We start from the raw sequence: 18,542 nt of genomic DNA on the forward strand, positions 1-18,542 counted from the left end.
TTGTGGCTTTACATTGTATCCATTTATCTTGTATACAGTCATATTTCGATGTCAAAAAGTTCTCTGAAGAAGCCAATATAGGCGAAACGCGTCAGGACACAACATCCATTGTTCAACCCTCTATGCACTTATCTCCGCTATAATAGGAGTCAATGTCTAGCTCTCCACATCCCCCACGGCATATTGCTCAGGGGATTGTAGGAACATGAAGTACATGTACTAAATTTTTTATGTAACACTGTATAGGTTTTGTCTACCTTTTTTAATACACTGCTGCATTTAAAATACCCTACTTTCTCCTATTCTTTATTCATTTGCTATTGCACGTCCATAGGGGTATGCAGCACCTTAAACATTAGAGGAGGTGAATAGTATACCCTACACTAGATTCATCTTTCAGATCCTACTATTTTTTAACACAGTGTTTCTCAACCAGGGTTTCCTTGAACTCCAAGGTTTTATGGGGTTCCTTGGACAGTAAGCAATGTGTGCCTCTCAGGAAAGTTTAACTAAAACCAATGAAATAATGAAAATTTTTTCCCACTGACCACCACACTAATATGCTGTGAGCTGTGAATATAGTAATTATAGTAGGGGTTCCCTAAGACCTGAAATTTAATTAAGGGTTCCCCCTTTTTAGAAAGGTTTGTTTTAACCAATTAATGTTTATAACTTTGTTTTCATTTTTCTTTAACCACCTGAGCGTTACACTGAGGTCTAGATTTCTGTACCAAAAGTGATCCACTGTTTTTCATGAAAATTTTTTTTAAATGGTAGACCTGTAACTTACAGAAATATGTACGAACAAGGGTTCTAGTAGATATTATGAATATAGCACAGGGGGACCGAGATTTTCCCTACATTAAAATCCCCACTTACCTGGGTAAGTGGGGATTTTAATGTATGGAAAATCTCGGGCTTAACGAAAAGAGCAACTTTTTTGAGCCCGTACGAAGGTCGGGCTTAACGGCAAGGAGGTTAAAGTGTTTTTAGAAAAAAAATTACAAAACTGAGTTTGCAAACCATTTGTGTTTGCAAAAAACTTTGCTATGGTTTGCACTACAAACATTATTTCATTATCATTTAAAATGGGGCAAACTATAGAACAGAATGTAAAATATTTATGTGCCGTAAAACTGCCAATTTTACAACACTGATCAGCATAGGAAAACAGTATAAGATAAATTGTAAAAATTGCCTAAATCTGCAATAGATATAAAAGGTTTATGAATTGGTTACTTCTGAGGAAAGGACAAACCTACTAAAGGGGCCGAAATAAGGCCAATGCAACTTCAATTCATGAGTTGATCAATATCAGCATCAGGATTTTTTTGTGATTAAAGCCAATTTTCAATAAATATAATAAATGAATTCTGGGTGGGATTCTGGAAACAATGGAGCTAGTTGGGTTCATCACATGTAGGCAGGCTGTTTCTCATTCAAGTTGTACATCAGGTAGAGTATCTGAAGCATCTGAAAAGCAAGAACTTATCCAGTGTGAGCAACTCATATTGATAGCCAAGGCACTTATTATTATTATTATTATTATTAATAAACAGAATTTATATAGCCCCAACACAATATGCAGTGCTGTATATTAAATAGGGGTTGTAAATGACAGATACAGACAGTGACACAAGAGGAGGAGAAGACCCTACCCCAAAGAGCTTACACTTACTTTTATTTTCAACAAAAGGGGATTGGACTGCTTAAAAAGCTAAAAGGAAACCATATTATGTAATATACAATGAACAATTTTTGTTATAAAATACATAAGGTGTAGGGATGTGGGTTTCACATGGAAATACTGTGAAATCAAACAGAAGCAATCCCTTACCAATTGCCAAGTACCTGCACAGGCAAGCTAATTAGATGATGTTCAATTAGATGAACTATGCCACCTTGTGGTATAAAATGACACAGCGTCCCAAATAGTTTTCCATTGAAAAAAACTTACTTTACATGTTAGTTTCCAAAAAATATATAACAAATGTAAGAAAGTATTTCCATTCCACATGTAGAAACCAAATGAATCTCATTCGGGGTCTTCAGCTTGGGAACCCTCTTAGTGTGGTACTTAAAAATAAATATAAGTTTCTCCTCAAACGTGATGAAAGCTACTAAGCATGAAAACCAAATTGCACCAAAATCCCTCTTCTAAAAATAAAAAAATGTGACTGGCATTTGAGGATCAAAACCATTTTTTAAAAATATTTAATTATTATTTTTAATAAGTGTAATTTCTCCAAAAACTGATGTCAAATTCATGCCAGTATGGTTCTCCAGGGAACTATTTCTTGTGAAAAAATTTTAATTTTGTAGATCAGTGCTACCTGTAAAAACCACAAAATTTGATTTAGGAAGCTATGGTTACCTTTGTTGTAAAAATCATAAAAAAAATCATATATCAATAAATAAAAAAAAAAAAGGAGCACCTAGATCTTTAATGGAGACTACCAGCTTTGACAGTTCTAGGTTTCAAAGCAGCATGTATACACAAGCAACTATAATTTCAGAGTATCTAAATTCAAAAGCAAAAGAATATTTGTTACTGTTTAGTTATTGGATGTAATAGTTGCAAACCTTTTTTGTATAGGCTTTTTGTTAACTTTATTTTTATTATATATATGTATATATATTTATATATATATATAACTTTATTTTTCTTTATATATGTGTTTATTGAGTGAACAATTTCTCGTGGCCCTGACTCTAACAGAGACCAACTATTCCAATCAAATAACATAATTTCGTGAACAAAAAGTGACAATAAAATATCTATTTGCATAGATTCATTTTTTGTACATTATTACTTATATATTGAGAAGTATCTCACAGTGTATCTCCTTAGGGGATCATTTAGATCAAAAATTTATATTTGAGATGATACTGTACACATTTATTAGGGGACAGCTAAATCAGTGTGTTCTTAGAGGTTTAGATAAATTGTTCCCATGAGGTCTGGCTGTAGTGTATAGAGAAACCAATGCTGAGAAGAATTGTTTGAAACAGCTACATAACATTACTAGTTAAGGTGTTTTGGGCTTGAGAAGTGTAGATCATGTATCAAGATATCAATGACAAACCGATCTTATAGAGTAATACCCATTTGTTTTATTAGTATTCCAGAGGAAACAATTGCAACTTAGGAAGTTTTTGGCTCATTTGTATATATTGTTCAATGTGATCCAATTATTACTAATGGTATGACTGTGTTGGATTATAGGAGGTAAGTAGATAGATGATGTACTGATATCCCAGTTTTTCAGTTGTTCAGGAGATGTTGATTGCTGTTGTGGGAATTGTGGGTAGTTTTTAAATCTCCCAGTGTATTGGTGGTTCATGTAGGGGTAACAAGCAGGGCGTCCTCTGCAAAGCTTTAGTGTCATAAGACTCCCTGTGTTTAGCAATACTGGTACTGTCTTATCACCCACTTTGACATCAGACATATGTAACTCAGTATATGTGGAACATGTTGTTCATGTAAAATCTAGACACAATATTTCCTAACTTGTTGCACCGCCAGCACTACAACAGGCCCCAGGTACCGTTTGAGGAAGTCCCTTCTACCAAACTCAGATCAGTCCACTTTATCTGTCTATCACCCATGACCTCTTTCCATTACCATGGGCATGACCCTTTGTGTGATGCAGTTTGTTGAGGGGACATCAATGCCAGAAAATCCTTGGCAGCTAGATAGCACTCAATCATCTCCACAAGCTGGTTTGCAGATCTGCATGTATACCCCACTTCTTTGCTGGAGACTCTCATAAGCGGTCCGTTGTAACTTTGTCTAGCATTTGGAATGCTGTAAGAATCTTGATTGCAACCACTTTCTCACCAGATAAACAAGGCCATGCATTTGTGATCAGGGTGACTTTTCTGGCTGATAGGTCAATTGTACCTGCTGGACCTTCACAGCAGGAATGACGCCAAGTCCTCAGAGTTTCTCCATTTTTATTTCCTCATAGCTTTTGGTATTCTCTGGAGTTGCCATTAGAAACAGCCTAACCAGACTGGCCCACTGGGCAACAGTCTTAGGCTGAATTTACGTTCCAGCCCTTGAGTTGTCTTTACGGTTCTAAGCACTGCTGTGTTCAGGACTTAGGAGTCCAAGAACTTGTGTGGGATGGCACAAGCAACATTGGGTCAGTGTGGACTAAACATAAGGCAGCAGGCTATGACCTGTATCTTTATTGCAGAAATGCCAACAAAACAAAGCAGTGGCTTGGCTGAACATCAAACTGGGTCACCCATTTTCCTGACTGACTAGAGCAAGACAGAAATAATGTCAACTTCCAGACTTTACAGCAAATTCACATTTTGGGCAGGGTTTGTCCTCTGGAGCTTTGTTCCCTCACTGCTTTGAGATTACACTAAGCTCCTGGCAGCATAATGCTGACTGTAGCACACCTGTGCTTTACCTTCACATGTGAGAACCCGGTGGACCAGGTAAATCACCCCATTCTTTTCCCTTGCCGGGCTTAGCCAGCTTTCTACAAAACCCACTAAAAAGCCAGACAATACAAACATCCCCTGGAGCCTTATACACAACAAAACATACTATCTTTGCCTGGGTTGTATATACACATACATATCCAGCATCTTTCCCACCATGGTTTGGGTCTGCTGTCACGGCAGGCACTGTCTGAGTGTAGCTTTGCATATTCAGCTGTTCATAAATAAGCATTCAAGCGATAATACAACAACATATATAGACATCAATGTTCTTATATGCAAGTTACTCTTCTCAAATCTGCTAGTATGATAATATGCAAATAGTCTGAACTGTGTCACCTCTGCTCAATTATGTAAGCAGGGATGTCAATAGTAAAATTTTTTGTTAGTAGAATTTAGGTAGATTAACCTCCTGGGCGGTTCATTTCTGTCTGGATTTATGTCTAAAAACGGTACATTGTTTTTCACGAAAATGTATTTTACAGTATAATAATAGTATGAGTATAAACAAAGTTGGAAACACAAAATCATGTCAAAATAATAAATTAAATTAAAAAATTGAGAATTTTTTTTGTAATTTTTTTTGAAAATTAGAAAAAATTAAATAAATAATATTAATATATTATTATTATATTAAACTGTAAAATAAAAGTTAATGCAAAACAATGTACTGCTTTTACACATATTTAAATTCACTGTATTGCATTCAATACAGTTATTTTGTATTGAATGCAATACAAATAGATTTTGAATTTCGTACCCGCCCTGCCGGCAACGTACGGACGCACTGACGTGAAGGAAGAGAGAAGACGTGAAAAGACAACGAGGGATGCTCCCATAGGCTTTTAGCATCTATTTTCTACCCCGAGTCACATTTGAGGTTACCGCCCAGGAGGTTAACATTTTTAGAAATCAAGGGGTTAATTCAGAATGTGTTTTGTTATTGTAGTAGATATTAAAATGCATTTTTTTTGTGGGTTTGTTTAAAAAAAAAGTCCAGTGTCCTCCAAAAAACAGATCCAACTGCCCCCATGGGCTCCACCTGTCTCCCAGGTCCCCTAGGCTGGGGACTTTCCTGCAGATGGGACAGGGAGCTTGTGTGCCTCCTTTTCTATTAAGAAAAGGTCCTCTGGAATCTATTTTTTCCAAGAAGGGAAGTTACCTGGCTGAGTGGAGCTGACAGGAAGGCACATGCAGCTGCCGGACTCCTGTCACTCTCACTTATGTGCACAAAGTGGATCAGCTCAGTGAGAGACACCAAGCACACAACACAGGAGACAAAAGAGGGGTTGGCCTACACTAGACATGGCTGGATCCTGTAAAATTACTTATTATTAAAAAAAAAAAAAAAATAGTTATAAGCTTTTTTTGTTTATTTCCAGGGAATTTTTGAACCCTTTATGAGAATGGGTAAGGTACCCCTCTACTCATTCCCCAGGCTGGGGTGGTGGATATCTGGGGGCCCCCTTAAATGATCCCTTTCTGTTTCTGATTTTTATGCACTTTCTTTATAAATCAGCCCTGTAGCTCTAACTATATATATTTTTGTAATTTATGTTTCCAGAACAGAAAGCACACTATCATGTATACTGCAAAATATGTGAAAGTTTTTATTTTCTCTTTTTATTTTACACATACATAATCATTTCCATTTATGACTGCACAGGTTATTGCACAGCTTACTTCCATATATTAATAAGCAAGTATTACCATGTATGTGTATAAAACTAGAAAGATTTATTAAAAAAGTTGTGTGACAATACTGCAAATTAAAAATTTCAGGAAATATTACTACACCATATAAAGTAGGGCTATCTTGAAAATACAAAGCAGGCTGTAAACAGTTAACAGCAAGTAAAGTCAATATCAATAAAGCATGTTAGTACATAATAAAAACTGTGTGGAATTAAAAATGTTTGTGTAGTCTGTCCTTTCTTCAACTTCATATATATAACATAACTTTCAAGAGGCTAAACAGTGAACTTAGAAATGTCAAAGTTATATCCAGAGACGAACCACCCGATTCTGTGATTAGGGACAGTTTTGTCTTGACATGATGGACTCAATTGTTTTTTTCAATTCCTTCCTCCAGCTAAATGATACAATACAAATACATGAAGTACCAAACACATCACTATAGTCATAGCAGTATATGCAACTTTTATGAACCCAACAGCTCATGGGACCGAGTAAACCTTTTATTCCTGCTTGCGTGATAGAAACAGCAAATGTGATTTAAATAAATAAAATACCCAAAACATTGATATGAAATACAAATAATAGACTGAAATATATCTTTCAAATTGTTTGAGAGTTATTACCAACTGGGTAAAAATATTTTTTTGCACAACATAATTTGCATTTGTACCCTAGAATGCAGTAAATGTGGGATACAATTATATCTACACCTAAGTACAAAGCAGTTTAGGAAGCCTTTGATGGAGTTGCTGAGTTTGTTTTTTAAGACTTAAAACATTTTCCGCATATATGTTAATTTGGACAGGGATCTTTTGTCTGTGCACTGAACTGAGATAACAAACTATTTAACCTCCCAACCGCTAACCCCGTACGTTTCCGTGCAAACAATTTTTGCAACTATCGATAACCCCGTACTTTTTCGTCTATATTAAAATCCCACTTACCTGGTCCCGCTGTGCTCATCCAGCGTCGGGTCCATGTTCCAGCGTCATCCTTCAGCGTCGGGTGTCCTCTTCTTAGAAGAAAAAGCCGGCCGGCTTCCTCTTCTAAGCCGGCCGGCTTCCTCTTCTAAGCCGTCCGGCTTAGAAGAGAAAGCCGTCCGGCTTAGAAGAGAAAGCCAGCCGGCTTAGAAGAGAAAGCCAGCCGGCTTAGAAGAGGAAGCCGGCTGGCTTTCTCTTCTAAGCCAGCTGGCTTCCTCTCCCTCCGTTCTGTCCAGCGTCGATCGCTGGACAGAAAAAAAAAATACTCACCTTCTCCCTCCGGGGGGGGGGGGGGAAGGCTGTGTTACAGAAGCATCACTGCTTTTCTCCTTTCCCATTTCAGATCAGCTGTCAGAGGAGAAAGCTGAACTTAGTAAATGTAGAATGCAAGGAATGCGCAGAGGAAGGTAGTTACAGAAGCTTCACTGCCTTCCTGCCTTCCCCCTTAAGCTATCAGAGGAGAAAGCCATGAACTTAGAATGTGATCCTGTGCAAGATCAGAGATCAGAGCTCTGTTTCTATAAGCGTACAAATGGGAATAAATAAAGTGACCTGACATGGGGCTCGACTTGGAAAAATTCTTGGTGACTTGGGACTTGACTTGTGACTCGACTTGGACTTGAAGGGTGAGGACTTAGTCCAACCTCTGGTTTATTGCCTTAACAGTTGCTGCTTCCTATGAAGATTGCATATGATTTATTGAAATTGATTTCAAAGGTAGGAACAGAAAAGTTCTTTGTCTATATTCTGTTTTGTTTTTTAAAAAAGGATCCCTTATGCTTATGTAAAACTCACTCACATCAAATTTATTATGATATGTTTTGTGTATGGAAATGTCTGCACTGCATCCTGTCAGTAGGCACAGACCCTATTTATAAAATCAAGAAATATCCTAAAAAATCAAGTCCTCCTGTTGCACTGTTTATTTACTAACTTTATATTTGTAATATACTGTACCTTGTATATATTGCGAACAGCTGCTCAGTAGGGGTAGGATACTGTTTTACTTTTAAAAACAGATTCTATTTAGCCATGCCTAATATTCCGAACAATGTAGCTTTGCACACTCATTCATGGTGCTCTTTTTTTAGTGGGGGTCTTTTTGTGAAAAGTATGGTTTAAATATGCTCTAAATTATATAAAATACCTTTATGGGCTCTATTTATACTGCACCTTTTTGAGGCACTCCATTAATATACATTTCATATAATATGCATTTTAAATTATAGACAGTCTTTCAAAACAGGATGTCAATGATATCTTACCTGGTATATGTCAGCTTGCTATTGTCATACGTCTCAATTCTAAATTGAAACTGGTATGAGATAGCAGACCTCATATGCATACCTGCATGTAAAACAAATAAAATAACTAAAATGTCCAACAATAATCCGCCCTATATAGGACTGGATATGCTGGAAGATCTTGCTTTTGCCTACCAGCCTGGGCAATCATCTTCCAAACACAGCAAAAAGACTCATGGACATAGGAATGCCTAGTATTTATTACCATGACAATGTTTAAGCAAGTGTCCATGCTTTCAATATAACATTCTTTCAATCTAATAAAAAATAAATTGTTTTAATGCAAAGATGATCTTTCACCTCACTAACTGTAGAAATTGGCAGACTTGATCCTTATCACTACAAAGGTTTTCCATTATACATTGTGTTGTTGTTATACATCATCTTAATTGCACTCTCTAAAAGAAGGTACAAATTTAATCTGTGTTTCATTTTCCTAAAAAGCTTCTAAATATACCTCTAATAAATACATTGTTGAAAGCATCATTACCTTCTCTGAATATTGCAATAATTCTATACAGAAAAAAGAGGTTTAGCAAGTCTATGTTTATGTGCTAGGTACTAACAAGATTAATTTCACATTTATAACATTAAATCCACTGCATGTAACTTTGTAGATATAATCATTGTCAGAGTACATCTGCTAAACTACCATGTATTGCCTAGATACATATATAGGTAGGTAAATGTATATACTAGGTACATGTATCTATACTTTAAAACTGTACCTGGCCTGAATATTAGCAGAAGTGTCTATGCTCAACCCTACCCAACAGGTTGAACAATTACACTGGGGAACACTTTTGAACCAACTTTTTTTTTTGTTTTGTTTTTAAGCTTATTTACACTAAAATAGGTATTCTGATTCTGAAAGTGCAGTTAGTTTTCTTAAATCACATCAGGTCTTCTCTAATGCTTATATTATTGCTCTAAGTAGTGGATAAGCAAAATGTATTTTTCTACTTACACGCATATTTCCTTTGTTTCAGATCATGTCTGGCTCTGCTATTTCTCATTGTACCTAAGTGCCTTAGCAACCCTGTATCTAAGTGCCTTAGCAAACATTGTATCTAAGTGCCTTGGCAACCCTGATTTATTTTGTTATATCTGTGGCAGTTTTTTCATTCCAAGTCAAAGGGTGAACATCAGCACATTTGTAGAGCAAGCCTATTTGGCATATTTCAAAGTTAAACTTGGTGATCAAGATCAGTCTTGGGCCCCCCATAAGGTGTGCAAAGAGTGTGTCAGGGGTTTAAGGATGTGGACAAAGGGAACACGTGATAAAATGCCATTTGGTATACCTATGCCTATCATTTCAGTTACTGTTACTTTTGTATAGTGAAAACTTCAGGATATAACAAGAAAAAATAAATGTAGTATTCTAGTCCACCATCGGCTATTGGCCCAGTGGTTCATTCAGATGAAATCTCGTGGCCGGCTTTCTTTACACTATCCTTACTTGAAGAACATGATTATGGTGATGAACTATATGACAACAATGATGAAGAGTTTGAAATTGAAGAGGTTTCTGTTCCCAAGGGATTTGATCAGCATGAGTTAAGTGATTTGGCACGTGATTTGGAACTTTCAAAGAATGCTTCAGAACTCCTAGCATCAAGACTGCGTGAGAAAAACTTACTTGAAAAAGGAACAAAGGTATCGTACTTTCGAACCATAGAAATTGCAATTCCTCAATACTTTAGAACTGACAGTGGCTTTATGTATTGCCATAACATACCTGGTTTAATGGAGGAATTAAGAATTCCAATCTATAACTCGTCTGAATGGCGACTATTCATCGATAGCTCAAAGTGGAGCCTAAAGTGCCCTCCTTCACAATGCAATATATTTGGGTCAGTCCCAATTGGCCATTCAGTTTCTCTTTGTGAAGAATATGCAGACATAAAGAGAGTCATTGAGTTGTTGCAATATCACCAACACAATTGGGTCATCTGTGTTGACTGTAAAATGGTATGCTTCCTTCTTGGTCAGCAACGTGGATACACCAAGTATTCCTGTTATCTGTGCATGTGGGACAGCAGAGCTCGTGAGAGGCATTGGGTGGAAAGGAATTAGCCTCCAAGATCTGCCCTAAAACCAGGTGATCCAAACATTCTACATGAGCCACTTGTTGATAGAAAGAATATTATATTCCTGCCTCTGCACAAGAAACTGGGTCTGATGAAGCAGTTCGTTAAAGCTTTGCCAACTGAAGGAGACTGTTTCAAGTACCTAATTTTGGAATTTCCTAGCCTGTCATTTAATAAAATAAAGGCCGGTGTGTTTGATGGTCCATAGATTCGGCAGCTCATCAAAGATGAACATTTCCTCAGGACAATGTCAGAAGTCGAAAAGAATGGTTATCATTCACAGCCATTGTCAAGGACTTTCTTGGAAAAACACAAGCAAATAATTACACAGAAATTGTCCAGAAACATTTGGAGAGCTACAAATTGCTTGCTATGTGAACATCAAGGTGCATTTTCTGCAAAGCCATCTTTCTAACTTCCCGGAAAACCTTGGTGCAGTCAGTGATGAGCAAGGTGAACCATTCCACCAAGATTTGAAGGTCATGGAAGGATGGTATCAGGGTAGATGGGATGTACATATGATAGCTGACTATTGTTGGAGCAACCGGTGGGATTGTCCTAACACTGAACACTCCGGGAAAAGCTATAAGCATAAACTTTTACCTTATCCGCTTACCCCAATAATTTTCCAACGTTTTACTGCAAAGAACATGTCATGGAGTAACAATAAATCCTTTGTATTATAAATAAACAGTACATTCAAGTATTTAATTATTTTTTATTTGTGTGTAAAATATGTATGTTTTTGACAAAAATGGAGGGTACCCTGTATTGTAAAAACTGGATGTGATAGCAAAAAATTGGGGTCATTTCTGGATTACATAGTTACATAGTAGGTTAGGTTGAAAAGTCCATCAAGTTCAACCATTAGGGAAATAAACATATCCCAGATATAAAACCCTATGGACACAGTTGGTCCAGAGGAAGGCAAAAAAAACCCTGGTACAATTTGCTTTACCAGGGGAAAAAAAATCCTTCCTGATTCCATGAGGCAATCAGATGTTCCCTGGATCAACAGTCACTGTTATTTTTACTTTAAAGCCTTAATACCCAGTTATATATTATCCTTCTAAAAAAGCATGCAGCTTTTTCTTAAAGCAATCTATAGTAGTTGCTGAAACTACTTCCTGAGGGAGCTGATTCACCATTTTCACAGATCTTACAATGAAGAATCCCTTCCTTATCCGGAGCTTAAACTTCTTTTCCTCCAGATGCAAAGAGTGCCCTCTTGTTCCTTGTAGTGATCTCAAAGTGAATAATGGGGAAGAGAGTTCTCTATATGGACCATTTATATATTTATACAGGGTGATCATATCCCCCCTTAAACGTCTCTTCTCAAGGGAGAATACATTCAGTTCAGCTAATCTCTCCTCATAGCTGATCTCCTCCATTTGTTTTATTAATTTGGCCCTTCTTGTGAACTAGTGCCCAAAGCTGGACTGCATATTCCAGATGTGGTCTGACCAATGCTTTGTGCAGGGGGAAGGGTTATGTCTCCATCTCTGCAGTCTATTCCTCTTTTAATACAAGAAAGTACTTTGCTAGCGTTAGATATTGCAGCGTGGCATTGGTCATCTGCAAACACAGAAATGGTATTTTAATCCCAAACTCTATATCATTTATGAATATGTTAAACAGTAAAGCTCCCAACACTGAACCCTGGGGTATACCACTAATAACCTTAGACCATCCAGAGTATGAATCATTAATTACAACTCTCTGGATGCGGCCCTTAAGCCAGTTCTCTATCCATTTACTGAATGACTTTTCTAAAGTCATTGACCCTAACTTGCATATTACCCGTCTGTGGGGTACAGTGTCAAATGCTTTAGCAAAGTCCAAGTAAACTATATCAACTGCTACTCCACTGTCTACCTGTTTACTTACTTCCTCATAAAAAGAGAGTAAATTTGTTTGACAACTTCTTTCTTTCTTGAAGCCATGCTGACTATCACTTATAATATTATTTTCTAGCAGAAACTCCTCTAAGTGGTTCTTTATCAAACTCTCTAGGACCTTTCCAAATATGGACGTTAAATTAGCAGTTCTGTAGTTACCTAGTAATGACTTTGCTCCCTTTTTGAAAATAGGAACCACATTACTCTTACGCCAATCCATTGGTACCTTGCCAGTGACTAAAGAGTCTCTAAAAATTAGGAACAATGGCTTTGAAATAACCGAGCTCAGCTCTTTGAGGACACGTGGATGTAATCCATCAGGTCCTGGTGCTTTGTAAAGCTTAATTTTTCCCAGCTGTTTATCACTCATATCAAGTCTGAGCCATTGTGACTCATTTAAGGCAGTGACATTGCTAATATGAATTTGGACTTGAGCTCTGCCATTTTCCTTTGTGTACACAGAGCAAATCTGCCTTGCCTTTATCCCCAGTTATCAACGCAGCAACATCCTTTAAAGAGCCTACATGCTCAGATCTGATTTTTTTTGCTAATAATATATTTTTTAAAAAATGCCTTACTTTCCTTTGCAATCTGTCTTTCATTTTGAAGTTTTGCACATTTTATTCCCTTTTTACATGTTTTGTTATTTTCATTAATGTTTTAAAATGATGAGGATGATCCTTCATTTTTATATTTTTGTAATGCCCTTTTCTTGTTCCTTTTGGCTTTTTTAACATCAGCTGTGAGCCACATAGGTTTTAATTTTAGCCTCCTAAACTTATTACCCATTGGAATTAATAATGGAAAATTTGCACTCTTAAAATTAAATGTTTTTATCTTACCTGTTTTTGTTTCCTGTTTACAACTTAAATGAAATGAATTCATAATATGGTCACTGCTACCCAGATTCTCTTTTATATGCACATTTGTTATAAGCTCTGTAATGTTAGAACGATCTAGGTCCAGCAGAGTATAATTTCTAGTTGGGGCTTCTATAAACTGTACCATAAATTTATCGTATATTAAATTCACAAATTTCCTCCCTTTTGCTGTTCCTGTAGTGCCATTACTCCAGTCAATGTCAGGGTAGTTGAAATCTCCCATAATTAAACACTTCCACTTTTTGCTGCTTTTTTTATCTGTGCTAGAAGTTGATTTTCTATTTCTTCCTTAGCACTAGCGGGGCTTTAGCAGACTCCAATAATTAATTGTGTGTTGTGCATCCTCACCTTCAACTCAACCAATAATGCCTCAACCTCATTTCTTCTTTCACATTCACTTTCAGATCACTTCCCACATACACACAGACACCACCACCCTTTCATTTGACTCTGTCTTTACGAAAGAGAGTATACCCAGGAAAATTGACAGCCCAGCCATGCGAAAAACAAAGCCAGGATTCAGCAATGCCAACTAAGTCATAATCCTCATCACTCATTAAAGCTTCCAACTCCCCTATTTTGTTTGCCAGGCTTCTAGCATTGGTAAACAGGCTCTTTAAACCATTGCTGCTTTTACCATCATTGTTTGCCAAATCCTTTTGTTTTTCAGTACCACTAGTACTGCACAATCCAGTGTTTGTTTGTAACATGGGGAGCTCCTTATATTTATCCATAATCCTCCCCCCAACTATCCCCAATCCACCCTCCACTAGTGTCTGACCCCTGACTAACCTTTCTGCCACCTTATTTTACTTTCACACCCCCCTTTGTCCTAGTAAAATATCCCTTCACCATTCCCCTAAATCTTTCTCCTAGTACAGCAGACCCCCTTTCATTTAGGTGCAAACCATCTCTGGCATCTCTGAAAAGTCAGCCCAGTGCTCTATGAACCTAAACCCTTCCCTTTTGCACCAGGACTTAAGCCATGCAGTTAGCTGCCTAAGCTCCCTCTGTCTTTCCTGTGTTGCGGATGGCAGAGGCAATATTTCAGAGAATATAGCCTTGGAGGTCCTTTTCTTCAACTTGAAACCTAGTTCTTTATACTGATTTTTAAGGATCCTCCATCTTCCATCTATCTTGTCATTGGTTCCAACATGGACCATAACAGCTGGGTCCTGTCCAGCCCCTCCCAGTAATTTGTCCACTTGGTCCACCACATGCCGAACCCTGGCACCAGGGAGACAGCAAATCATTCGGCTGAAGGGATCCGGTATCCCCTATGACTACCAACTGTCTTTTCCTTCCCCTGTTTTCCTCCCCACCTCTACTAGATGTGCTGCTCTCCCAGCTGTTATGGGTAGCAGTAACATCTAGAGTTGCCACCACTGGTTCTGCCACCTCAAACACAGGGCTGGCTTTCCTTTTCTGGGAGCCCCTACCACTCCCTCGAGTTACAGTACTCCCTACATGTTCATCGTGATTAACCTCTCCACATCTAAGCCATTACCTGCCTGCTCAGTGAGCAGGAGACCTCTCTCAAGGTGATCCAGTAATCTCAGTGTTGCAATGCACTTCTCCAGCTCTCCAATGGGAGATACCAGAAAAGGCGACTTGCTCACATCTGTCACATCCGCTCACATCTGTTCACCTAGAAGCTGTTGCTCCATTTGTGGATACATGTGGCAGACTGTGCACTGAACAAAACTTTCCACCTTGCTACCACTCATTTTCCCAGTTACAATGTTTGTTTACAAGGAGTTATGAAAGTTTACTTACAGTTTGTGGTTGCTATAAGGATTTAACTCCTTTTGTTTTCAAACTCCTGTTTTATCCAACTACACTTGATTTAAAAGCCACTTGTTTCACCAGCCAAATAGTGAGCAAGCTGATTCACCACCCAAAAATTAGAAAAACAAGTATATAGTTTATAATTACATTTGCCTTTTGAAATGCAGTATGCTTTAATACTTATAGTAAATAGTAATATTCATAAAAATGTGTTATGTGTTAGGCTTCAATAGGAATGACAATTTTCATGCCAAGATTGCTTTTTCTGGATATGTCCATGTGAATTTTGTATTGCTTGGCTTTACAATTGCACCAGGCACATGTTGTAATATTTTGAAAGGGAATATACACCTTTGTGAATGGAGTCTATGGGAAAGACATAGGTGGACTTGGGTTAGTACAGTGGAAGGATGGCTTCTTTAGACCCGTAGAAAAGGTGGACTTTGTTTAAAATATTCATGATAAAGAGTAAAGTGGTAGAAGCCACGACAGTGCATCAAAATTAAATACAGTATGGCTTGTATGTCTAAGCAGCATAAGTTATTAGCTAAACAGGTGCTCTTTAAAGATCATTTACTATACTAGATGAGGCACTGAATACCCTGAATCTCATCCTAAAAACTTAGGGTCATATCAAGAGTGATCCACTTGTCTATTTCTTTCCTCTTTCTATCTGTGTCTTATGCTGCAACCTTATTCCCCCAACTCGTTTAGCATGGTATCATATTTAAAGTACATTAAAGAATGGACTAAACCACCTTTAGGGTTTTATTACTCTCTGTGTCACTATTAGGGATACTTACCCTCTATCATTGGGACTGATTTCATAAAGCTCTCCAAGGCTGGAGAGGATACACTTTCATCAAGTGAAGCTGGGTGATCCAGCAAACCTGAAATAGATTTCTTCAAAGTCATTTGCTATTTGCTAGCAAAAGTTCTGAATCCTGGACCACATCCATTCCAGATTTGCTGGATCACCCAGGTTCACTGATGAAAGTGTGTCCTCTCCAGCCTTGGAGAGCTTTAATAAATCAGGCCCTTGGTCCGGATTGTTGAAAGTCATTGTGAATGAAAATAGGAGTAACTCTTCCAATAGGGATACAGTATTTTGGACTTCATGGTAGTGTATTGTGTGCTAATGTGATCCCTGTTCCCCTTAATATCACAGGGGGATGACCGAAAGCTTTAATACCCAAAAATGCACTGAGGATCACAGGACTTGTGACCCATTTATTTATTTAATCTAAATACTCTTTGTAAAATATACACGATAATTAGCAAAACCCCTAGTATATGGACAACATATGGACCTCTCACTCTCCCTGGACATTTGTTGGAGGTGAACATTGAGAGAAGGTTCTTGCAGTCATCCTCCTGGTCTCCACTTTCTTCACATGTGCACCAAAGGGATGTCTCCATGGATGAGTTATTGATGAAGTTTGGGGTCATTACAGTTCCTGTGCAAAAAAGTCATTAATGCTCTTGTTTACTACTAGGTACTCAGATCCAACAACATGGTATAGTTTCTCAACCACAAGTTTGTTGGGTCCTGCTGAATGTTGTGGGTGTAGCTTCTGCCTGCTAAAAGAACAGATTCATTTCATTCAGACTGAGCATCCTGCTACAGTATGGCATCCCACATTGTGGTTATATGAAAAACCCAATGACCCCATGACATTCAGTATAACTTTTTTTTAATAAAATGTACAAATGGCATTTGAAATGATAGTTGAAAATGTATTGCAAATCCCATTCTATCCTTCTCTGTCTTCCTAATGAAAACTGTAAATTAATAACTATATATATATATATATATATATACACACAAATGTACAAATATAATAGCATCTCACCTATCATTCTGAGGTAGGACTGTATGCACTGGCTGTAATTTTCTTGAGGGTAAGTATTTATTTTTTTATCAAACATTCGGCAATGCTTTTGGTAGTCAAGAAAACGTGATCTAAACGAGAAGAAGGCAATCAATATAAATAAAATCAGCTCCATCTTGAATATCTGACACAAATTGACAATCCCAAGTAGAATGTCTCTTGTCAGTTTCCATAAAAGATCTTGGATCAATGTTGCTATGTGTGCCATGTATAATTTAAAGGAAAATTGCTGTATTTTGAGCATTTGGCAAGCTACTCTTTTAGTGTTTATATTCATGCAAATTTGTGTGCAATGTCCCGATTTTTACAAGTGTCCTCTTCTCATTTTGTTGTTATTAAATGTGGAGTTTTGTAGATTAACCACAAAATACGTGATAGATTAGCTACCAATTTACAGTGAGTAATTTTGGTGACTGTATGCCTGGGCATAAAACATATATTTAGTACACAGAACATGCACATTTATAAATGTGCATGCACATATTTAAATACACCACAGATAGAGGAAAATATATATTGATCAGTCAGAAATGCAGACATACAATTCATGGTTTTCATTGAAACAAGGACTAGAGAACAATGAATATGTAGCAAATTATTACTACATATGGCATATGCAAATACATCTGTCTATATAAACATGTATAATTACAATTATCATACAATATACATATATGCATGTGTGTGTAAATATTCCAAAGTTGATCTCATAGGAGCAACCAGTCAGTTGTGTTGGAGCAAAGGTTCCCTGCTCCCTTCAGGTTTGTTTACAAACCCCAAACAGTCTGTAGTTGTAACCCCAACTATCTTGCATAAAGTATTACTTAGACAGGTGTCACAGAGAGCCAGACAATTTTTCTTGACCTTTCCCTCAACAGAACACTTAGACATGATAGTTTGTCACCTGTGTTCTGTGCAGTTACTGTCCTGGTTACACTGACAAAACTAAAGTCTTTTTGTAAATTCTATTGGCACTTTTTAAAAGAATTCTCGGTGATAATGGTGACATCTGTGTTGGTTACAGGAATAGATTTTAACACAGTGCATGGCATAGTCATTCTTAAATCTGGAGCACTTGACAATAGAACTGCAAATATTTGCTTCCTTCAAACAGCCATTTTTCTCACTTGGTAAAGTTCTGGAGAGAAAGAAGAAAAAAAAAGACTATAGACTCCTATGGATGAGTAAACAGACAATGCAAAAACAAATAATGCAACCAATGTTGTGTAAATAATATAAATTTGTTTAAGCATTCGTGTAACTCTTCCCGGTCCCAAAATCTTCTTTTTTGCGATGTCACTTCCTCTGTGCAGTGCAGCATAGATATGAAGATTTGTGGCTCGTGCAAAAACTGAATTAACCACCTGAGCGTTACACTGAGGTCTAGATTTCTGTTCCAAAAGCGTTACAGGTTTTCATTAAATTTTTTTTTAAATTGTAGACCTGTAACTTACAGAAATATGTCCGAATAGGGGTCTAGTAGATATCATGAATATAAAAAATGTTTGAAACACACAATCATGTAAAAAAAAAATACTTTTAATAAAATTAAA

General features: G+C 37.2%; 1 pseudogene; it reads right to left on the reverse strand.

Annotated features, from left to right (window-relative positions):
• Nucleotides 1-1,413: 1,413 nt before the first annotated feature.
• LOC140322437 (uncharacterized) overlaps nt 1,414-18,542 on the reverse strand; it is a 30,856-nt pseudogene continuing 13,727 nt past the window's right edge.

This window comes from Pyxicephalus adspersus, chromosome 2 (assembly GCF_032062135.1).
Source record: "Pyxicephalus adspersus chromosome 2, UCB_Pads_2.0, whole genome shotgun sequence".
In the NCBI taxonomy this organism is placed as follows: domain Eukaryota; kingdom Metazoa; phylum Chordata; class Amphibia; order Anura; family Pyxicephalidae; genus Pyxicephalus; species Pyxicephalus adspersus.